The 20,494-nt window shown below is 36.7% G+C and overlaps 1 long non-coding RNA gene and 1 pseudogene across 4 annotated transcripts; one reads left to right on the top strand and one right to left on the bottom strand.

The window, feature by feature from the left end:
* Positions 1-8,295: 8,295 nt before the first annotated feature.
* Positions 8,296-11,789, bottom strand: LOC145579301 (uncharacterized). 4 transcript variants are annotated; one of them, XR_014099112.1, is made up of 6 exons: positions 11,486-11,789; positions 11,113-11,332; positions 10,254-10,736; positions 10,065-10,151; positions 9,539-9,646; positions 8,296-8,839 (listed from the first exon to the last, which is right to left on the bottom strand). It is a non-coding gene; the product is annotated as an uncharacterized LOC145579301 (long non-coding RNA). The 4 variants fall into 4 exon arrangements; XR_014099110.1 differs by having other exon boundaries at positions 8,298-8,839; positions 10,065-10,736; positions 11,486-11,788; XR_014099111.1 differs by having other exon boundaries at positions 8,299-8,839; positions 10,065-10,736; positions 11,113-11,323; positions 11,486-11,788.
* Positions 11,790-15,610: 3,821 nt separating this feature from the next.
* On the top strand, positions 15,611-20,112 carry LOC145578126 (senescence-specific cysteine protease SAG12-like; annotated as a pseudogene).
* The last annotated feature ends 382 nt before the right edge of the window (positions 20,113-20,494 follow it).

Below are 20,494 nucleotides of genomic sequence, written 5' to 3'. Positions count from 1 at the left end.
TAAATTAGCCAACTCATAGCTGTCTAACTTAACTTTTTCTTCTAAGTAATTTTTGGTCGTGAAAACTCCGGATATTCTCAAACATCAGCCGGAGTACCATCATAAGCTCTTACTTAGGATTATTTTATCTTCAAGTTGCGCACTCCTCCTGTTGGGGCAAAACCTTTTTGCGTAATGGCTATAAAAGAATACCCAGGCGGTTTGATACCGACTGGGGCAGAGGTTGTATGCCTGTCATTTGACCGGCTGTGTACTTGGTTTGGGGCAATCACTATTGTGATTGATTGTCTTACAAACATCCCATACTCTTTTAAGTATGAGAAGTTTCCAAGACAATCAATCCTTTTTCAGATTAAACCCCCCACACAGCCGTCCAGGGGCAAGGACAGCCGGATTGGTACCTATCGCATACTTTTCATAAGACAGGCAAAATCACAAGTATATATATTGAGTATATATGCAAAATTGAAAAATTGAAAAAATTGAAAACTTGTGCAAGTGTAAGAAAAACCGACTGAGTCGGTATACTTCATAAAATAAACTGGCTCAAGGCCAGGCATGATTGTTAGCCGGATCCACATCCGGTATACAGAGAAACAAAAAAATCACATAAGTACTCGGCACACAGGCCGGAAAAGTAATGGTTGGCATACTGCCGCAGAAATGGAAGAGAGCTACTCTTGGGGCTGGTCCGGCTGGGCCTGGGATGTAGAAGGAACTTCCTTCGGAACCACAGCCTCTTCAGGCTGGCTGTCCTTGGTGCCCAATTCCTTCATTATCTCATCAAGGTCCGGCTCCTCAGTGTCCGAGACCTCAGCGCCATTCTCCGCTGCCCAGGGCTTGAACCGAGGCGGAGCAGGATCCCCAAGAACCTTGGCATCATACGCCGCAGTGGCGTAGTCATAACTCAGCTTGTAGACATCAAAGTCTACCTCAGGGTAGAGAAGCCCCCAGGCCATCCGGAGGCGGATCTCATTATCCCGTTCATTCTCTTTGATGAGCCTCTCCTGCTCAGCCTTGAGCTCTTCTTGGTGCTGATTCCTCAAGCTGACAATCTCGGCAACCAGCCGGGAATTATCCTTCCTGAGATCAGCATTTTCTTTGTCTGCTCCCTCCAAGGCCTTGAGGTCTGAGCCGGCATTCTGCAGCTGGAGCTCCAGGTCGTTGATCCGGTTGTTAGCCGCATCATTAGCAGCCGTTAAACTCTTGACCAGCTCCTCCTGTTTCAACTCCAGTGCTTTAATCTCAAGATCAAACATATTATATGCATATTCAGCAGAGTTGAGATTTTGTTGAGCCCTGCTCTTGGCATCAGTTACCTCTTCCTGCTTCCTCCGGAATGGCACCCGGAGCCCATCCACCCGGACCATAACCTATGCAAGGTCTTCCGGGAAATTAAACACTTAGCAACAAAAAAGAAAAATGAAATGAACTGAAATGAAAAGATAAGGGGCAAGTTCTACTTACCTCTGCCAGCTGCCCCAGAATTTGGTCGAAGTCGACCTCGTGGCGGTTGGGCACGGAGTTCTTCTCCGTCTGGGTGAGAGTCCTCACCATTCTTTTGCCAAACCCTGCCAAGTCCGGGGGCCCAGAAGTAGCATCTGCACCATAAGAAGCACTCGGTGAGAGACTAGCAGTGTATTTGGCATTCATTCTTTGCCGGCTACTCACGGAACCCTCGGAAGGGTCAGTCATAGTCTTGACGCGCATAAAATCAAGCGGCTAAGGAATCTCTATCTTACCTTTAGAGTCGGCCCTCGCCGGCTCCTCTCCTCCGACTGCAGCACCACCTGCAGCCATGGGTGTCTCGCCACCCTTCGATGCTTCAGAAGCATCCGGCTTTTTCTTACTTGACTTCTCTGAGCTTTCACTTAGAGTCACCATAGCCTTGGGGCCTTTTCCCCCGGTTGTTGGGCGGTCTTTGGCATCAGAGCCGGAGACCGTTGAGCTTGCCTTCTTCCTGGCTTTGGCAGCTGGTTTTTGGAGTTGCTCATCCCCTGGCCTTTTTAAGACCTTTGTCATTAAGCGGGGGAGGATGCCAGTTGAAGCCTGCAAAAACGCAAGTAAAACATTAGTCATCCGGTATTGAAAAGACTTGAAAAAATTCAAGAGAAGTTGAAGTTTATCTTACCCCGCCTTTCTTGGCCTCCTTGGCCTTAATAGAAGCCTTCTTGGCCATAATTTGCTCCTTGCGGAGCTGAGCTGCTGACTTAGCCGACGTCTTGGCTGGGTCAACCAATTTCTTTGCTTCCGCTGCACAAAAACATGAAAAGTGTTAGAACGAGAAAAAGTTCAAGGCATGAAAGTATTAAAATTGCAGGCGGAAAACCGCCGGGTGGGTGAGTGTATTTACCCTGTGGAAACATAGGACTCAACCCGCAGGCGGACAAGAATCTCTCGTCCGCAAAGAAATCCGGATGGGGGATCCAGTTTTTTGGAACAACTATATGAGACCCATCCCCCAAGGGCTCAGTTGTTGTCTTGAAGAACTCCGGCTCCATTATCTGCACCCGGGCTTTGGTAGAGAGAGCCGGGCATACACACTTCTGGCCCACCAAAGCCGGCTCCTTATTGTAGCGCCGGAGAATCTTGTTCATTTTCAGAGAAGGGGAGGAGACTAAATACCACTTGTCTTTCCAACCTCCCCACTTGGACACTTTGTCCAAAGTCATTAAGTATTCCGGGAGCGTGGAAATAGTGTACCACGCCCCGTATTCGCCTGGGGCACTCTTGAGGTAGTGCATATGGGCAAATGCAGTGAAACTGGGCTCAATGTCCTAGAGCTCGCAGGCGGCAATGTAGCTCAGGATATTGACCCAGGAGTTGGGTGTCAATTGCCACACCCCCAAGTCGTACCCCTTCAGAATCTTCCGGATGCCACGGTGAAGGGGGAAGCGGAGGCCGGCTTCTATCACCGCCTCATAGCAGACAAAGTAATTGTCCGCATTGTCAATGTCGTCCCCCCAAGCTAGTACAACATCAGGCGGAGGGACGATAATATCCCAATCTTCCCCGAATGGGTGTTGTTGTTTGAAGGCTTCAAAGCCACTTTCCAGAAGAGAGATATCTCCTGGCTTCATCCGGGTTTTCAGAGGATCCGGATTTATTTCTTTCTTTGCTGTTTGGCGATAAGCCTCAGCAAGGTCCTCTTTATCAGAGCCGGATTCCTCTGACTCTTCAGCAGCCTTCTCGGCTGAGTTATTTGGTTGTTCTGGAGAGGAGGCGGTTTCCTCACCGTCTCCCCTTGATTAATTACTGCTGGAGGTAGACGGGGCGTCCTCATCTGAGTTACTTTGCTCAGCCGCCTCGTAATCCTCCTCCCTCACAACTTCATCTGCGGACACTACCCTAGTGCGCTGCCTCCTGGGCTTGATAGCCGTCTGTTTGACTCTAGCCATTGTGTCCTGCATAGACACAGAGAGGGAAGAAGCCGGAGATGAGCAAAGCACTCCAGAAACTCCAGACAAGGCACCCCCGGTTCTAGACTCAGCCGTCCCTGGTGACCGGCTGAGCGTCCTAGGCAGTGCCGTGTGTGCAAAAGGGGAGCCCATTTTATTTTTGAAAATCAATGTATACAGCCGGAAACGAGTGTATACAGGCTAAAGAAAAAGAAAAAGAAGAAAACTTAAAGAAGGAAACGGATAGTTACCTTACTTTGAGTTCTGAAAAAACTGAAAACGGCAAAGTAACCGGTGACCGGGTGACTTCGAAAGAGCACACGGAAATCTTGGACTTGCTTAAACGCAACCGGGATCAGAGCACCTCTCTCTCTAGAAGACTCTCTTTCTCTCTCTAAAAAGTCAAGGAATGTAAAAGTGAAGAGGAGAGAGGGGGGGTAAATCCCTATTTATAGGGGGTGAAACGGTGGAAATCCCCGTTACCTCCGTAAAAAACTAGCCGTTTTTACTGTTCATCTTTCACTGGCTGACACGTGTCACAGGCGCCACGTGGCCTGCCACGTGCCACCTGTGAGGGGCAAATGTTTAGGGTATTTTTACCCTAGACAAGTGGACCAATGAGGAGGTGCCACGTGTCAGAGGCTGGCAGGTCACCCTTGACCAATCCCCAGCTGACACGTGGCCTCTCCAGATACTTTCGTAGAATTGCGGCCTTCAAGGGCCCAATTCCCCAAAATCCGCTATTTGGCGGCGCAGCCCATCAGTCCTAGGTCAGAATGACCTAGGGAGGGGCACTTTTCCCAATGACCCTATAAATAGGGAGATAGTCCCCCAATTTGGGAGACATTCAGAAATTTACTATCATTTATTACATCCTACTTTCTCTCTCATCAGAGAACTCCTGAGCTTGGAATCCAAGCAGATCCCCACCTAAATTTTCGCACTTTTTATTCTCCTTCAAGTTACTAACTTGAGCGTTGGAGGCGGAGCACCACCCAACCGGTGTCTTCGTTGATTTTGCAGGTATAGAGCCAGCAGGACCAGTCTTCGAGTTGTAACTCTCCCAAGGGACAAAAACACCCAAAACAATTACTTCCCGTTCAAAAATAATATTAGTATTAACAATGCTTATTAAAGAATAGGATAGAGATTAGTACATAGGACCTTCTATCATCCATGGTAACAATACATTAGTACTATTATAATGAATGATATAACGTCCAATATGTGATTTGATAAAATACAAGCCTAAATAATCTCTATGCCTATTATTGAAAATATTACATATTGAAAGCCTAGTGTGATTTGATAGAAGGCCCAAATAATGTCTAAATTGTGAGAATTGTATATGTTTCCTAGACCAACAAGCCTTATTTGACACTGGGTTGAGGCCAACACTCTTTCAATGCACCATTATAAATCATCATCAAGTATAGTAGAGTAACCAATAGGTCTATTGTAGACTCTGATCCATCTAAAATTGTTGGAACACCAGCCCAAATACAATACAAAAACTCAATTTACGTGGCCCAAACTCTCGATTTTCTTTCTTTCCACTCTAACAAAACTGACAAAAGATTCAATTATGAACATTTACTCTTACAATTGCTGAAAAACTTCTCTCTCCTCTACAAAATTCGAGAATCGCCATGGAAGAAAAGCAAGAAACACATGCAGATCAAAGGTAAATAAAATTTCTGAACCTAAAATTTCTTTGAATTTGCAATTAACCGTTAATTAAATTTCTTCATTAGTTAAATTTTTGCAATTTGTATATAATTTAAAAACATTTTTCACATTTTTTAGCACAAGTAGAGATGAAGATGAATTGTTGAAGCTAATCCGATCGATTTCAAGGCGTGCAGTGGTACATTGCGATTGTTCGAATAGTTTTACTAAATGTTCAAAATTTGCGATGTTCAGATTTTTTTACTTAAAGATCAAATTAAAATTTGAAATTGTTCAGATTTTTTTACTAAATGTTCAAAAGTAAAGGCGTGATATATTGCGATTGTTCATATATTTTTAATAAATTCAAAATTTTCGATGTTCAGTTCGGATTTTTTTACTAGATGTTCAAAATTTGCAATCGTTCAGATTTTTTTACCAAATGTACAAAAGTATAGGCGTGGTACATTGCAATTTTTTAGATATTTTTACTAAATGTTCAAAACTTTCGATGTTCAGTTCGGATTTTTTTTTTTTACCAAATGTTCAAAATTTGCAATCGTTCAGATTTTTTTACTAAATGTTCAAAAGTATAGGTGTGCTACAATGCGATTGTTCATATACTTTTACTAAATGTTCAAAATTTTTGATATTCAGTTCAGATTTTTTTTTACTAAATGTTCAAAATTTGCAATCATTCAGATTTTTTTACTAAATGTTCAAAAGTAAAGGCGTGGTACATTGCGATTGTTCAAATACTTTTATTAAATGTTCAAAATTTTTAATGTTCAGTTTGGATTTTTTTACTAAATGTTCAAAATTTGTAATCATTCAGATTTTTTTTACTAAATGTTCAAAAGTATAGGCGTGGTACATTGCGATTGTTCAGATATTTTTACTAAATGTTCGAAATTTTCGATGTTTAGTTCAGTTTTGTTTTTTTTTTTTTTTTGTTTTTTTTTTTTTTTTTTTACTAAATGTTCAAAATTTGCAATCGTTCAGTTTTTTTTACTAAATGTTCAAAAGTATAGACATGGTATATTGCGATTGTTCAGATATTTTTACTAAATGTTCAAAATTTTCAATGTTCAGTTCAGATTTTTTTACTAAATGTTCAAAATTTGCAATGTCTAATTTTTTTTTTACTAAATTAATCGATCAAATTAATGACAACAATAAAAAATATCAATTAATCGATCATAATGGATTACGATTGAAATCGATCAGATTAGTTGCAACAAATTCAATTGATATTAAACAATAATTTCATCCACAAATTCATTGCAAAATCAAAAAGTTAATTAATATTGATCACAATGAATTCATAATAACTAACCTGGATTGATCTTTTCAGGAATATCGACAATTTCCATCACGTTAAATGCAGAAAATAATGGAAAAAAAAATCAAAGAATAGAGGAGAGAGAAAATAAGAATTTGAAAAAAAAAAGGAATGAATTAAAATCGAGAAAGAAATAAAAAGAGATCAGATTTTTTTTTTTTTTTTTTAAAAAAAGAGAGAGATTCTGTATTGAAGGAACAAAAAATTAACAAAAAAAAAAGGAAGAAGATGAATGAGTAGAGTTGAGTTGTGTTTTATTTGTATAGAGGTGTGTTTTAGGAGGTGGTCCATCTAAAATAGATGGACCAGGGTTCACACAAGAATTTGTATAGAGTAAAGACATAAAATTCTCACATACACCCTTTGAAACTGCACCCGAAATGACATCTGGTGCCTCACTAACCCAAATTCTATTACCTAGCTCATTGGACTAAGCTTAGCAAATATGTGGGCAACTACATTACCCCTACGCTTAACATGACTCCAACATATATTATCAAACAAATTAAATTCACAAGATTTAAAATGTGATTAATATATTTATCATGACATAAGGTCTGGATGATTCTCAGATCAGGAGCTCGAAGATAATTTAGTTAACATGATAAAATAGAAAGACTCGTCAGCTTTAACTAACAAAGAAATCAATGGGAACAAAATTTTGGCACTTATATTCTAAATGGTCAGATATTCAGCATTCAATATTGACCAAGTGTGATGTACTGAAACATTACTTTGCCAATTTTTAACATACTAGGGCGGTGCTAAGCGCGAGTTGCGCGCAAAGCAATGTGGTGTTGCTAGTGTGTGAGATCGAAAGTGTGACTTCTTTTGGCTAATTTGTAGGAATTTTTTTAGGTAATTATGAATAAATGTAGATCAATAGGTGAACGTACATGTTGATAAATTGAATTGCATTAAAAATTAGTGACTGTACATGTTTTTTGAAAGAGTTAGATGTATTTATTTATTAGGTTATTAACTAAGTTTTTTTTGAATGATTGAGGGTTAAAAAGTCTATAAAACTCATGGATCGAAAGCAAAAATCAACGTTTTTTTTTATGAGAAACAAACCTTAAAATTGAATAATTGTGAACTGTTGCTTCACAAAATTAAATACAATTGGACAGCGACCAACAAAGCTTATCTTTCTCACCCGAGGGTTGCAATTTTCCGCCGAAATTAAGAGTTTATTTTTTTAACAAGTTCTTTTGATCTTTTTTAACTTGGGTGTTGCTATTTTATACTCATGTAGTTGTTATTTTAGTTGTCTTTTTGGACTAATAAGCAAACTATGGACATATTCTCGTATTTTTGCTTGTTACGAAATACCTTTGATTTTTCACAAACAATTCTTTATTAATCGATATAACCAATCCAATTTCATATAATTTTGCTCAAATCCTTTGCCCTTTGCATTACACTCACAAATTGGGGGCCCAACAATTTCCTTTTAATCTAGTTCAATTTAACCCAATGCTCACACATCAGCAACACACGTAACATTCCTTTCTTAAAAAAGAAATTAAAAACTAATTGGCTAAAATATCAGGGTATTTACTTAAATAATAAAATCTCCATGATAAAAATGAAATATTATTATAGTATTAAATAGAGATGACTTATTTAATTAATCATTCAATATATTTTGTTCTTCTTGTACTACCTCTACATTGCTTTTTCTTATAGTGTCGTCCTAAGAATTACAATTTACAAGTAAACCTCTTTCCTCTATTATGTTTTTGTAGTTAAGTAATATTGGTATATGGTCTGTATTTTTATAAATTCTAGTGAACAAGGCAATACTGTCATGTACTCATGTGTACAATATCTCTAAACAATTAATGGAAAGAATGAAGACATCTTATACCTACAATTAATCCTCTAATCAACTTAGTAAAAAGGGCAACCACAAATATACTACTCCTACAGACCACAGACACAACCAATAATGTGTAAACCCCCCTACATTTTTTTTAAAGGCTCAAAGAGCATATATTAGATAGTAAAAACATTAGCCAACATCAAGTTCAGCAAGGGAGACAACACCCTATGGGAAATTATCTACATACATATGCTCAAAGTCATTAGATGGGTATTGCCTAGCCATTAGTTGAGCAACACAATTACTCGACCTTTTTACATGAAAACAAGAGTAAATATCAAACTCCCTACTCATAGACCTGTCACTATATCATCAATAATATTATAATAAGGTCCAGTGGTGCTTTGCCTGCCTTTGATGAGCTGATCAGCTTAGTCACAATAAGAGCGCCTGACTCCAGCTCCACACATCCATACATATAAGCTCGAGCTGATTCCACTCCCATCCTCACAGGAAATGCTTCCAGAACAATGACAGAGAGATACCCCTTGATCCGTTGCACCTTAGCAGCCACAATTACGCCCTTTTCATCCCTTAACACTGCACCTAAGCAAATTCAAGGTGACTGATTATTATGCATCTCCTTTGTTCCTTTAAAACAGTGAAAGTTTTCAGAATATCAAGAAAAATGTTAAAACATTGAAAACTATTACACTCTAGTAGCAAGTGAGAAGATCCGGTGCTCATTGAATATTTGAATGTTATAATTATTGACATGATATAAGGAATTGATGGTGAGGTTAGAGATTGTGTACACTTTGTGCCCTAGTTTGACTCTTTTACAGAAGACTTGGATAGTATTATCTCTTCCCGCTTTCCTCCAACAATTGCCTTGGAAGGATTAATAAAGCTTTGGCTGATTGGTTTAAGACAAGATCATATCCCACATTTAACCTGTTTCACTACCTTGTTTGGTTTCTCAATAACTTGTAGTCACAAGGGAAAAAAAATTGTAAGTAGATCATACTATTGAAAGGAAGTAAGGGTACACTGTACGAATAAATTATCTACCCAAGCCACCAGAAAAAAGAAGATAAAAGTCGTTCTCTAGTTTTACATAAAAGTCATACAACCAACAACTAATATACTCCGTATACAACTAACAAGCTTGTGCCCAATTCTGTTAGTCTCAGATTATTTAGCAATATACACGATTACCAAATATATATAATCCCTAATATACTCCATATACTCGTAACCAATAATGAGTCATGTGAATGTAGACTTTGGCATAGCTATACTAACCTGGTCTAATGTCTAGAGGGTGAGGTTGTCCCTCAAAAGTTGCATAATAGCAGTATTGTCCTTGTAAGATTCTTCACCCATAGTATCATGACTTCGTTCTTCAAATGCCTGTGAACATTACCAACAAAACTTAAAAACGTGCCTCAGTTGAAGAGAGCCCAAAAGGCAAAGTATACACAAGCAAAATAAGGATTTTGTACATGTCATTCCTATTAATCTGTTTGTTGTTTTGATAATTTAGATTGTACTCAACTTTCTTTTACAGATTTCTTTTAGTAAAAGCCTCTCTTCAACCTATATCACATAAATCATCTCAGAATATAGTAGTTTGTTTATCTAAGGCATAACAATTTCCAAACACCATTCAAAGCAAGGCATCAGGTTCTTAAACACTTATTTTTTTCCCCCAAATATCACTCATGTAATCTTGCAGATCTTTATTAATTATAATTCAGGAGAAGTAAGGTGATGATATAGGTCATAGACACCTAACAAATCTGGTGACTGAATTGAAGAAATCAAGTACCTGTGCCCTGTGCTTCAGCAGCAAGCTTGTCTCAACACTTTCACGCATTTCAAATGTATAGCTGGTCTCTTTTTGCCGTGAGTTTACCTATTTTGTATACTTGTATGATAAATGTGAGAGCAAAAAACTAAGATAATTGGAACAGAAGAATAATACAAAAAGTTCGAAAAATATCAAGTGAGTTCATACAGAACCAGTTTCCTTGAGATGTGCCATTAGCTCCTGCATTCCTCTTTGCCTAATGGATTACAACTAATAATCTGCTTACAAATACAAAACCATCAACACCCAAAAAAACTGCACAAACAAGTATAGTCTATCATTATAAATTTCTAACCCTTGTATTTTCATGAAAAATCCCCAAATTACACTCTTAATCCCAAAATTTAAATAGACAATTAGATAAACCTTTAATTCAAATAGTAATCATAAAATCAGCAGGAAGTACTTTGATTGAACCAGACTTCCAGCAAATTTAGCAAGCATCAGTTAAAATTTAAATCAAAATAAACAAAAACTGAAAGCAATCTAACATATTAATTTCGGAATAAACCCGAACTGTGTATATGTTAACCAGGAAAGATAATTCTTCATTCTTATTGTCATCATCCACAAATAATCCCCATCATCAATGGCATCATCTTGAAATGATAAGCCGGAACAAACAATCAACTGAAATTCACATTACCGACAATAAGTAAGTATGAAAAATTAACACAAAGCATAAAATTTGAGCAACCCAAATAAAAATTCAGCCGAATTGAACACGAACATAAATCAATACATTAATAATCTCCGATATTATCAAGAAAATCAAACAAGAACCCAGAAATTAAACAAAACACCTTTAAAACACCATTATAAAGGTCTAAGCTTGCGCAAAATACTATTATTCATTCCCAATATATACTACCTTAATTTTCAAGATCTAAACCATGATTGCCAATCATAATCTCATTTGGAGAGAATCTATTCAATAATCCAAAATATATAATTTCAATTAAAATAAGAAACAAAATCCACATAATTTGCAACAATAATATCATACCTTTAACAATTTTGAATTTGAATGTGAGGGGATGAGAGAAAATACGGGGCTCCGATGAAGACCCATTTGAATGAGGTGGGTCCAAATATGAATTGAATGATGGGGTTGGATTTGAGAAACAAGATGCCCGCAACTGTAATCGGCAGGAGGCGAGTTGACTCGGTGGTTGGTGGTAGCAAAACGCCGAGTTTCTAGATTGCGGTGGTGGCGCCTGCAAATACTTTTCAGAAATTTCACTTCAAATTCACATCAAAATATTCAAAGCTTTAGATACTCAAAATACAAATCTAGAAAAAGCACCAAAAATCTAAATATGCACTCAATTAAAATCTAAAAAATTCAACGAAAAATTGAAAGAGTGAGGAAATGGTACCTCAGCAGCGAGAAACTCAAGGACAGCAGAAAGATAGACAAGAGAACCAGAACCGACCCTCCGCTCTTGAATTTTTGGATCACATCATTGAGGTAGTTGGAAATGATGTTAAGTTGCTATATTAGAATTCAGAAGGTGAAGATTCATTTGTTGGCAATGCAAGTCTTATTTGTCAACATCATCGATCAGGGAAGAGAAGAAAAGAGAAAAAAAATAAACAAAGTGGCTAATTTCAAGGTAAAAAGCTTGCATGAATTATCAAAAGAAAGAAATAGAAGGGCAGAAGGTTAGAAGAAGAAGACGTGATTTTCTTGAAATTTGAAAAAAAAAAAAAAAAAAAAAAAAAAAACTCCACACATGTGGGCACTGTTCATAAGGGGAACAAGTGAAATATTTTAAGGGTTGAGATAAGACCCTAATTTGCCAATTTTTATATAAGGTCGTTTCTTACAAACAAGTCACTATAGAAGGTTCTTTCTCGCAAATTTTCCTACTATTTATGATTGGAAACATTTACAGTGTACTTACTCAACTCGGGTATGTCGTATGTGTTCTACAATAAAATATGAATTATTTAATGATGATTATACACATTCTAGCTAAAATCAAGCCTAGTAAGGTGGATGAGTAGTACTTGTAATTTATATGCATGGGCTTTGAGAGCGCAAATTTTAAGATGCACCATGGTGCACCTAGAAATAAGTGCACCACGCTTATACTTTTGAACATTTAGTAAAAAATCTGAACAATTGCAAATTTTGTACATGTAGTAAAAACATCTGAACATCGCAAATTTTGAACATTTTGTTAAAAAATCTGAACAATCGCAATGCATCACGCCTATACTTTTGAACATTTAGTAAAAAAAATCTGAACAATCGTGAATTTTAAACATTTAGTAAAAAAAATCTAAACATCACAAATTTTGAACGTTTAGTAAAAAAAATTTGAACGATCGCAATACACCACGCTTATACTTTTGAACATTTAGTAAAAAAATATGAACAATAATTTTTTTTGAACATTTAGTAAAAAAATCTAAACAATCGCAAATTTTGAATTATTACGAGTTAGACAAATTTTGAAATAAGTTTGTCTGACTCGTAATAATTCAATAGTTTTGTAATATAAACTGAACATTTATTGTATATAAAATGAACATTTCTTTATAAAATATGAACATAAAAATTGCATGTTTATGTTCAGTTTTTATGACGTGTTCATATTTTTTTTACTAAATGTTCATTTTTTGTAAAATGTTCAATTTTTTTTTACTAAATGTTCAAAAGTATAGATGTGGTGCACCTATTTCTAGGTGTACCATGGTGCACATAATACTAATTGCTTTGAGAGTTCAAATTGAGTTAAGTGGATTAGGCGTCAAACTTGCAAAATATATCTTTTATTTTTTAATTTACAAAATGGATTTGTTTAATTTTGAAAACAAAGTTTTGGGTGCGACTTGATGGGCCTAAACTTTTATACAATGGTGAATGTGTATGATTATATACTTGTATATGATTTTATGTGTAGACACCTAAAAATGTCTCCCCAAAACTAAACCCAATGATGAATAATTCTTCACCAGCATTATTGGTTGGGTCAAGGATTTAATCTCGAAAGTGCTTAAAATCCATGTTCAGTCAAACACAGTCAACAATTCAGTCAAACCATTTAGTCAAATTCAGTCCAACTCATATCCTAGCCCAACCCCTTTTTAATCCATTTCGTATTATTTATTAATTTAGCCCGATTAATAAATATGCAAGCTCTATACCTAAAATAATTCCGGAATAGCTGAAATGGCACCTAAAATATCACGTTCTTAGTTGTTAAGCAAAGATAAAGATGAATCTGGACGGTTTTCGGGAAAACCTGAATATCGTGTAACAGTACAGCACGCCGTGTCGCGGTACACGCACCGTGACGCGACATTTGCCTAGGGTTTCTCCGCGGCACCTCTTTATTTCTAGGGTTCTATGTTTCACCCCACTCATTTTCTCTATAAATATGAGTCTGATTTCCTCAGTTTCGTGGCACCAACAATCATTCTCTTCAATTTCTTGCTTTAGCCTAAACCCTAGCCACCCTATTCTTCCATAATACTTCTCCTAAGAACTCCAAGGAGTCCATACTTGACCCGAGGTTCCATCCTTAAACACAGGCGTGAAAGGTAGAATTAATTGAGGCCTTGAGGGTTTGGACCAAATCAACTCTACTTTTATTTAATTTAATTGTTTTAATTTGATTTATATTTTTATTGAAGTTACTAATAATTTATTCATGATGTAGCAATTCAAGTAAATGCGAAAAGTGAGTAATTAATCACTTAATTACTCTTATTGTATTATTTTATATTGCTAGTATCATGATTAGGGTTATTTTTATTTGATTTGACTCGTTATTATGGTTAAATTGCTTCCAATATTGATGTTATTCTATTGTTTATTGTTGATTACCATATTGCATGTTTAAAGGGAATATGTAATTGAAAATAACGCCTAATAAGATAATTTGGACGACCGGTTTAGGTTTCTTTTTAATCTTGTTGTTTAATCAAGTGATCACTAATATTTAGAATTATGTGTTGCATTAATATTCAACCAATTTAGCCTAATATTAGTTTGGAGCAAATTGAATCTTTGTTTGCATGCCTTTGAGATTGCAGGGAATACTTTTCGCTATGAGAATAGAGTAAAGGCCAATACGGGCGAATATGACTCCATGACTCACTTCGTACCATCATCCCTATCCTCTTTTCGTGGTTCCGAACCGTATGGATTATGAATGGGGTGTAAACTTTACGAGTCAATCGTTATTGTCTTCGTTGTCCCTTATTCTTTGTAAGTGATATAAAAGGAAAAGTAATAAATTAACAAATAAAAAAAGGTTTATCTAAAGTCAATTTTATTTTATACAATTATACATTACATGGAACATTCATTATACATTTTGCACCAGGGGCGGAGCTACGAGGTAGGCTGGCAGGGGCCTGGCCCTTGCAGCCCAATTCCTCGGCCCATATTTTTTTTAATATGGCCCCTGTAAGTTTTTGGAATATATACTAATGAACTCCATTATATTGATAACTTATGCTCTTGGTTCAGTGGTAAGTGAGTACTATTTTTACGCAAGGGTGGCGAGTTCGAGGAATGACAAGGGCAAAAATGTTTTTTTTTTTTTTTTTTTTATTTTTTTTAATAACCAAAATTATCATTTCCATTTCCCAATATCTGCCGTTCATACTTCATCTTTTTTTTAAAAAAAAAAAATTTCCCCTTTAATTTGTTTAAATTTTCTTTACTTTCACTTTTATTCTTTTCACTTTCTTGAATCATCATCTATATAAGGTATCAAAATTCAATTTTCTATATTCAAAACCAATTCTCAAGAGGATTACTATATTAACCCTAGAAATTCACCTTCATTGAATTGATATGTTTTCTTTGAATCTTTCTTTATTTAACTAGTTTCATTCACAATTTACTGTTTTAGTGTGATGTATGTGACTTTTTTTTATAAATTTTGTGAGAAATTTGTTTGATACATGAATTTACCCTTTTTATGATTTTGTTTTTGGATCTTTAATTATGCATTTATGCTTAGTTGCTTATACAACCAATTTTTTTTTGGAGTAATTCATCTAGACATAATTGATGATAAACTTGTATGTAAAATTGAGTATTAAAATGAGTTAGACTCTTTGATTGATGAATTCGCTACTTTGAAAGTGTGTAAGGTACGATTAAGATAATTTTTTTTATTGTTACTTAGGGCCTGTTCTCATACGTTTATTTTCAGTTCAGTTCAGTTCAACTCTAATCAGTTCAGTTCAGTTCACTTCAGTTTATGTCTAATGATATTGTTAATAATATAAAGCCAAATTTCATTCTTTTAAGCTCTTATTACAACAACGACAATAATAATAATAATAATAATAATAATAATAATAATAATAATAATAATAATAATAATAATAATAATAATAATAATAATAATAATAATGACGGTTTACGTGCTCAGCACCTAATAGATTGCTTGTGTGGTGCTGTTGTGGCTGTATCAGATGAGTTAGTTGACTCTATTTTTGGGGTGGTCAATCTCTTTCTCGCTGGAAAGTATCCTATGGAACTAGGAGAGTATATTGCTAGTGCTCCTTTTACACCACTTGTTAAGCCCGGTGGTGGTATTCGTCCTATAGTTGTGGGTACTATTTGGCGACGTCTGGTTTCGAAGGTGGGTGCTGTTATGGTTGGCCAGTCTTTAGGAAGTTACTTTGATGGTCTTCAATTTGGCGTTGGGGTTTCTTCAGGTGGTGAGGCAATTCTTCATGCTGTGAATCGGTTGATTGAGGATCGTGGTTTTGATGTGGGTCTTTCTATGTTGTTGGTAGATTTTCAAAATGCCTTCAATCTTGTTGATCGTACGGTCATGTTGCGTGAAGTTCGTCGTCGTTGTCCGGGCATTTCGCGATGGGTTGAATTCTGCTATTCTAATCCAGCTAGATTGTATTATGGGGATCAATCCTTATGGTCGTGTCAGGGAGTGCAGCAGGGTGATCCCCTTGGTCCTCTACTTTTTGCTTTGGTTTTACAGCCCCTGGTTTGTAAAATCAGAGATGGTTTTGACTTATGTCTTCAGGCGTGGTATTTGGATGACGACACTATTATTGGCGACACTTTGGTGGTGGGGAAGGTTCTGGAGTTGATCATGGAGGAAGGGCCTCGTTTTGGGTTACATCTTAATGTGGAAAAAACTGAAGTTTTCTAGCCTTCGGAGGACCCTCGAAGCAGGCTTGTGGGTGTCTTTCCGCCTAACATTGCTCGACCTTCACATGGTGTTAAGTTGCTTGGTGGTCCCGCTAGTTCCGATCCCGGTTTTGGAGGTGACCTTGTGATGCAGAGGGTGACCAAGACCATTGCTCTAATGGATAAGGTTGCTAAGCTTGATGATTCCCAGTGTGAGTTGTTGTTGCTTAGGGCATGTACCGGAGTTTCTAAACTCTACTTTGCCTTGCGTACTTGTCCTCCTAGTACTTTTGAGGTGGCTCAGCGCACTTTTGATGAGGCTCATCGATCTTCATTGGAGTGTATCGTTACTGCTTCGGGGCCTGGGTTTGGCGATTGGCAATGGCGACTTGCCACCTTACCATTTGCGTTTGGCGGACTTGGAGTTTATTCCGCAAGTGATGTTCGTCATTATGCCTTTCTTGCTTCTCGGTTGCAGTCTGTTGGGTTGCAGACGAAGCTTCTGCGTCGTACTGGTATTGTTGGTCTCGGTCGCGCTTTTGAGGAGGCGTTGAGTCTGTTTGATGGAATGGTGGAGTCTGATATTTTAGGTAATCCTTGTGAGGTCGCTGCCCCTAAACTTATGAAGAAATTGGCAGATATATTTCACAAAGGTTACCGCTTCTGCAGAATCTGCCTATTCTTTGTCTCCTCGTCAGTCGGCATTGTGGAAGTCGCAGCAGGGAGACCACACCTCTGCTTGGCTTCGGGCAGTCCCTATTTCTGGGTTGGGTCAGACGATGAACGCAAAGATATACCGATGTGTGCTGTGCTACCGGCTGGGTATTCCATTGTTCTCTGTCTCGATGTCGTGCTCTGCTTGCTCTCGGGTTTTAATTGGGGATATTTTCGGCGACCACGCTGTGTCGTGTGCTAGTATTGTAGGTATTAAACATCGGCATAATGTTGTTCGAGACACACTTGTTGATATTTGCTACAGATCTGGGATTTCAGCAAGAAAGGAGGTTGACATAGGGTTGTCTGGAGGGAATGACGGGGCCCTCAGACCTGCCGATGTGTTACTTTATTCATGGGATCGTGGTCGTGATGTATGTATCGACTTCACTGGGTCTTCTCCTTTGACACAGACAGGGCTATCTGACTTTTTTCCTGGACGGGTTGTGGCTGATGCGGCTCATCGGAAGCGGGTTAAGTATGAAGCTCGTTGTCAGGCGATTGGCTATGGTTTCATTCCCTTCTCTTTTTCTTCGCTTGGGGAATTAGAGAAGGAAGCTGTTGCGTTGCTGAAGCGGATTCAGAGGTTCTCGATGACGCAAGACATTGGGGCTCGTGTTGCAGCTCATATCTTCACTAGGGTAGGCTTTGCTATAGCTAGAGGAGTGGGGGCCCAGATTGCATCTCGGCTTCCCACTAATTTATTGTAGGTTGTATGACTTTTGTTTTTGAGATATAATAATAATAATAATAATAATAATAATAATAATAATAATAATTAATAATAATAATAACATTGTATTAATTAGAATAATAAAGAGAGTGGTATACAGTTTGGGGGGGTTGACTCTGTTTAATTTCGTTCCAGCTTTTTCTTTTTCTTTTTGTTTTATTTTTTTTAATTGTGATAATTTTTTACAAAGTGTTTTGTGTTCTTTTGTCATAATAATATATTTTTTTATTATTAAATAGTATATGTTTTTAAAATGTTTTGGGGTTTCATGTTTTTAATATATTTTTTATAAATATTTTAATTATATAGTATATTTTTCTTAATTATTTTAATATGTATATTTGTATATACACATATGTATAATAATAAATAATCAAAGATCACTAATCCGTAGTTAAAAATCACTAATTAATAAGTTCAGTTCAATTCAATTTAGTTCAGCTGAGTTCAATCAATGAGAACAGGCCCTTAGTTTGTACTAAGTGGAATGAGAATATTGGTTTTTAAAGTATATTTTGAACATATATTTTTGCTTTTAGATTTTTTGGTCGATTGGCCCAGGTAGACTCAAAATCCTGGCGACGCCCCTGTTTTGCACTATTGTAATTCCAAATTTATCAATATGCACATTTGCCAATTTCTAACTGTCTAATTTTCTATGTGGGCACATTATTACTTTACTCGTATTGTTCAATGACTTATCAGCTAATTCTTATAACGAAAGAGAATTTACATTAACTAGATGCTTTGACCCGCAACTTAATCATGAAGGGAAGTCAACGAATAATAATTATACGCCAAACATGTATTTCCATTGCATGAATTTTAATTTTCAACGTAGATTTTGGTAATTAGTATGAGTACTTTTCATATTAAAGATTGCCTATAAATAGATACACACTTTAATAACATTTGTGTATCCAACTAAGAGCTTAATTATAAGAGCATTTACAAAAGAATAACCCTACGTTACATACAATAAACTCTTACTCTTTTAATCTTATAATGGGTTTCACTAAACAATCCTCCCAACTCTTATGCGTAGCCTTAGTCCTTGTCTTGGGGCTTTTAATTTGTACTACCCAAGCCATGGCTCGTCCTCTCAACCATCACAAAGCCTTATTGATAAGAGAGAGGCACGAGCTCTAGATGGCTCAACATGGATGAGTCTACAAGGATGAAATAGAGAAGGAGATGCATTTCAACATATTCAAAAAGAATGCTGAGCGTATAGAAAATCTCAATGGTAATGCACCATCAACTAAATTATACACATTAGGTACTAATGCCTTAAGTGATTTAACCACTGTGGAGTTTGTAGCTACTCACACTGGTTATAAAAAGCAATTTGATTCCACATCCGATGGTTCAATAACAAACGGGTTTAGGTACGAAAACCTTACTAGTGATAACATCCCGTCTTGACGTCTTCAATGGATTGGAGCGAACACGGAGCTGTTACAGGAATAAAGAACCAAGGACAATGTGGTATGAACTCAATAGAGCAAAAAATGACATTATTTTACTATTATTGGTTAGTATTCTTTTACATGCCAACAATTAAATGTTTCTAATCATATGTTTAAAAATTGTAGGGTGTTGTTGGGCATTCTCAGCAGTTGGGGCAGTAGAAGGGCTAAACCAAATAAAAAACAGGACAATTAATCTCACTTTCAGAGGAGGAACTTGTTGATTGTGTACAAGAAGACAGTTGTCTTAGTGGTGGTTATATGACGAATGCTTTCGAATTCATCGAAAAAAACCAAGGTATATCAACAGAAGCCGAGTACCCATACACTGCATTCAATGGAAATCAGAGTCAATGCCAAGCTAAAACAAGTGTTGTGACAATAAACGGCTATGAATCAATTCCACCAAAAAGATGAGGCTACCCTTCTCAAAGCCGTTTCCCAGCAACCTATCTCAGTTGGAATCGATGCTAGCGGGTTTGAGTTCAATAACTACCAAAGTGGAGTCTTCCAAGGGGAGTGTGGCGGCGACATTAATCATGCTGTTACAGCTATCGGGTATGGCACTAGTACTGATGGGACTGATTATTGGTTGTTGAAGAACTCATGGGGCGAAAATTGGGGTGAAAATGGTTATATGAGGCTTATTAGAGGACAAAATAAATGTGGTATTACATTGGACGCTTCTTATCCTGTATGATTTACTAATATCCATTGACGAAACTTGGCCAAAGGGAAGAGCAACTAGCTTCATTCTATTTATTTTCTTACAATTTTTTTTTTTTTTTTTTTTTTTTAAAGTTATATTTTTGGTGCTTATACAATGATTGAATATATATAGATACAAGTATATTTTTCTTTGGACCAATTATCTGGAGTACATCTTATGAATAACTTTCAAACTAGGCTAAATCATTAGCTCATTACAGAGTAAGAAATTCTATTATTGCCGTTTTAATGTATATGCCCTATAATGCAAATGATATTATGCAAGTGGAAAGGTAGACAACTCGAGAAAAAGTTAAAAAAAAAATTAAATAAATAAATGAGACAAGTAAAATGAGAAGAATGTAGTGTGATAATTAGTATGTTGAGTTTAAATATGTTAACCCTCTTGATCAAATTAGTTGCGCCACTTTTACACCTTTTTAGAAAGAAAATGCGACCCACTACATTTTTTTTATGTCTTACTTGCTTAATTTGGGATAATTTTACTTATGACCTTGTGCAACATATTTTACCTTTTTGCCACTAAAGCAAGACTATTTATGTGTTACTTGTTTTCACTTAATATACATATACAATAAATCTGCAGGGGCCAAGTTAAAAAATTATGGGTCGTGAA

Source organism: Chenopodium album, chromosome 14 (assembly GCF_948465745.1).
Source record: "Chenopodium album chromosome 14, dcCheAlbu1.1, whole genome shotgun sequence".
NCBI lineage: Eukaryota > Viridiplantae > Streptophyta > Magnoliopsida > Caryophyllales > Amaranthaceae > Chenopodium > Chenopodium album.
Note: the sequence above shows the minus strand (reverse complement) of the source record. Positions and strands in the feature narration are given on the sequence as shown.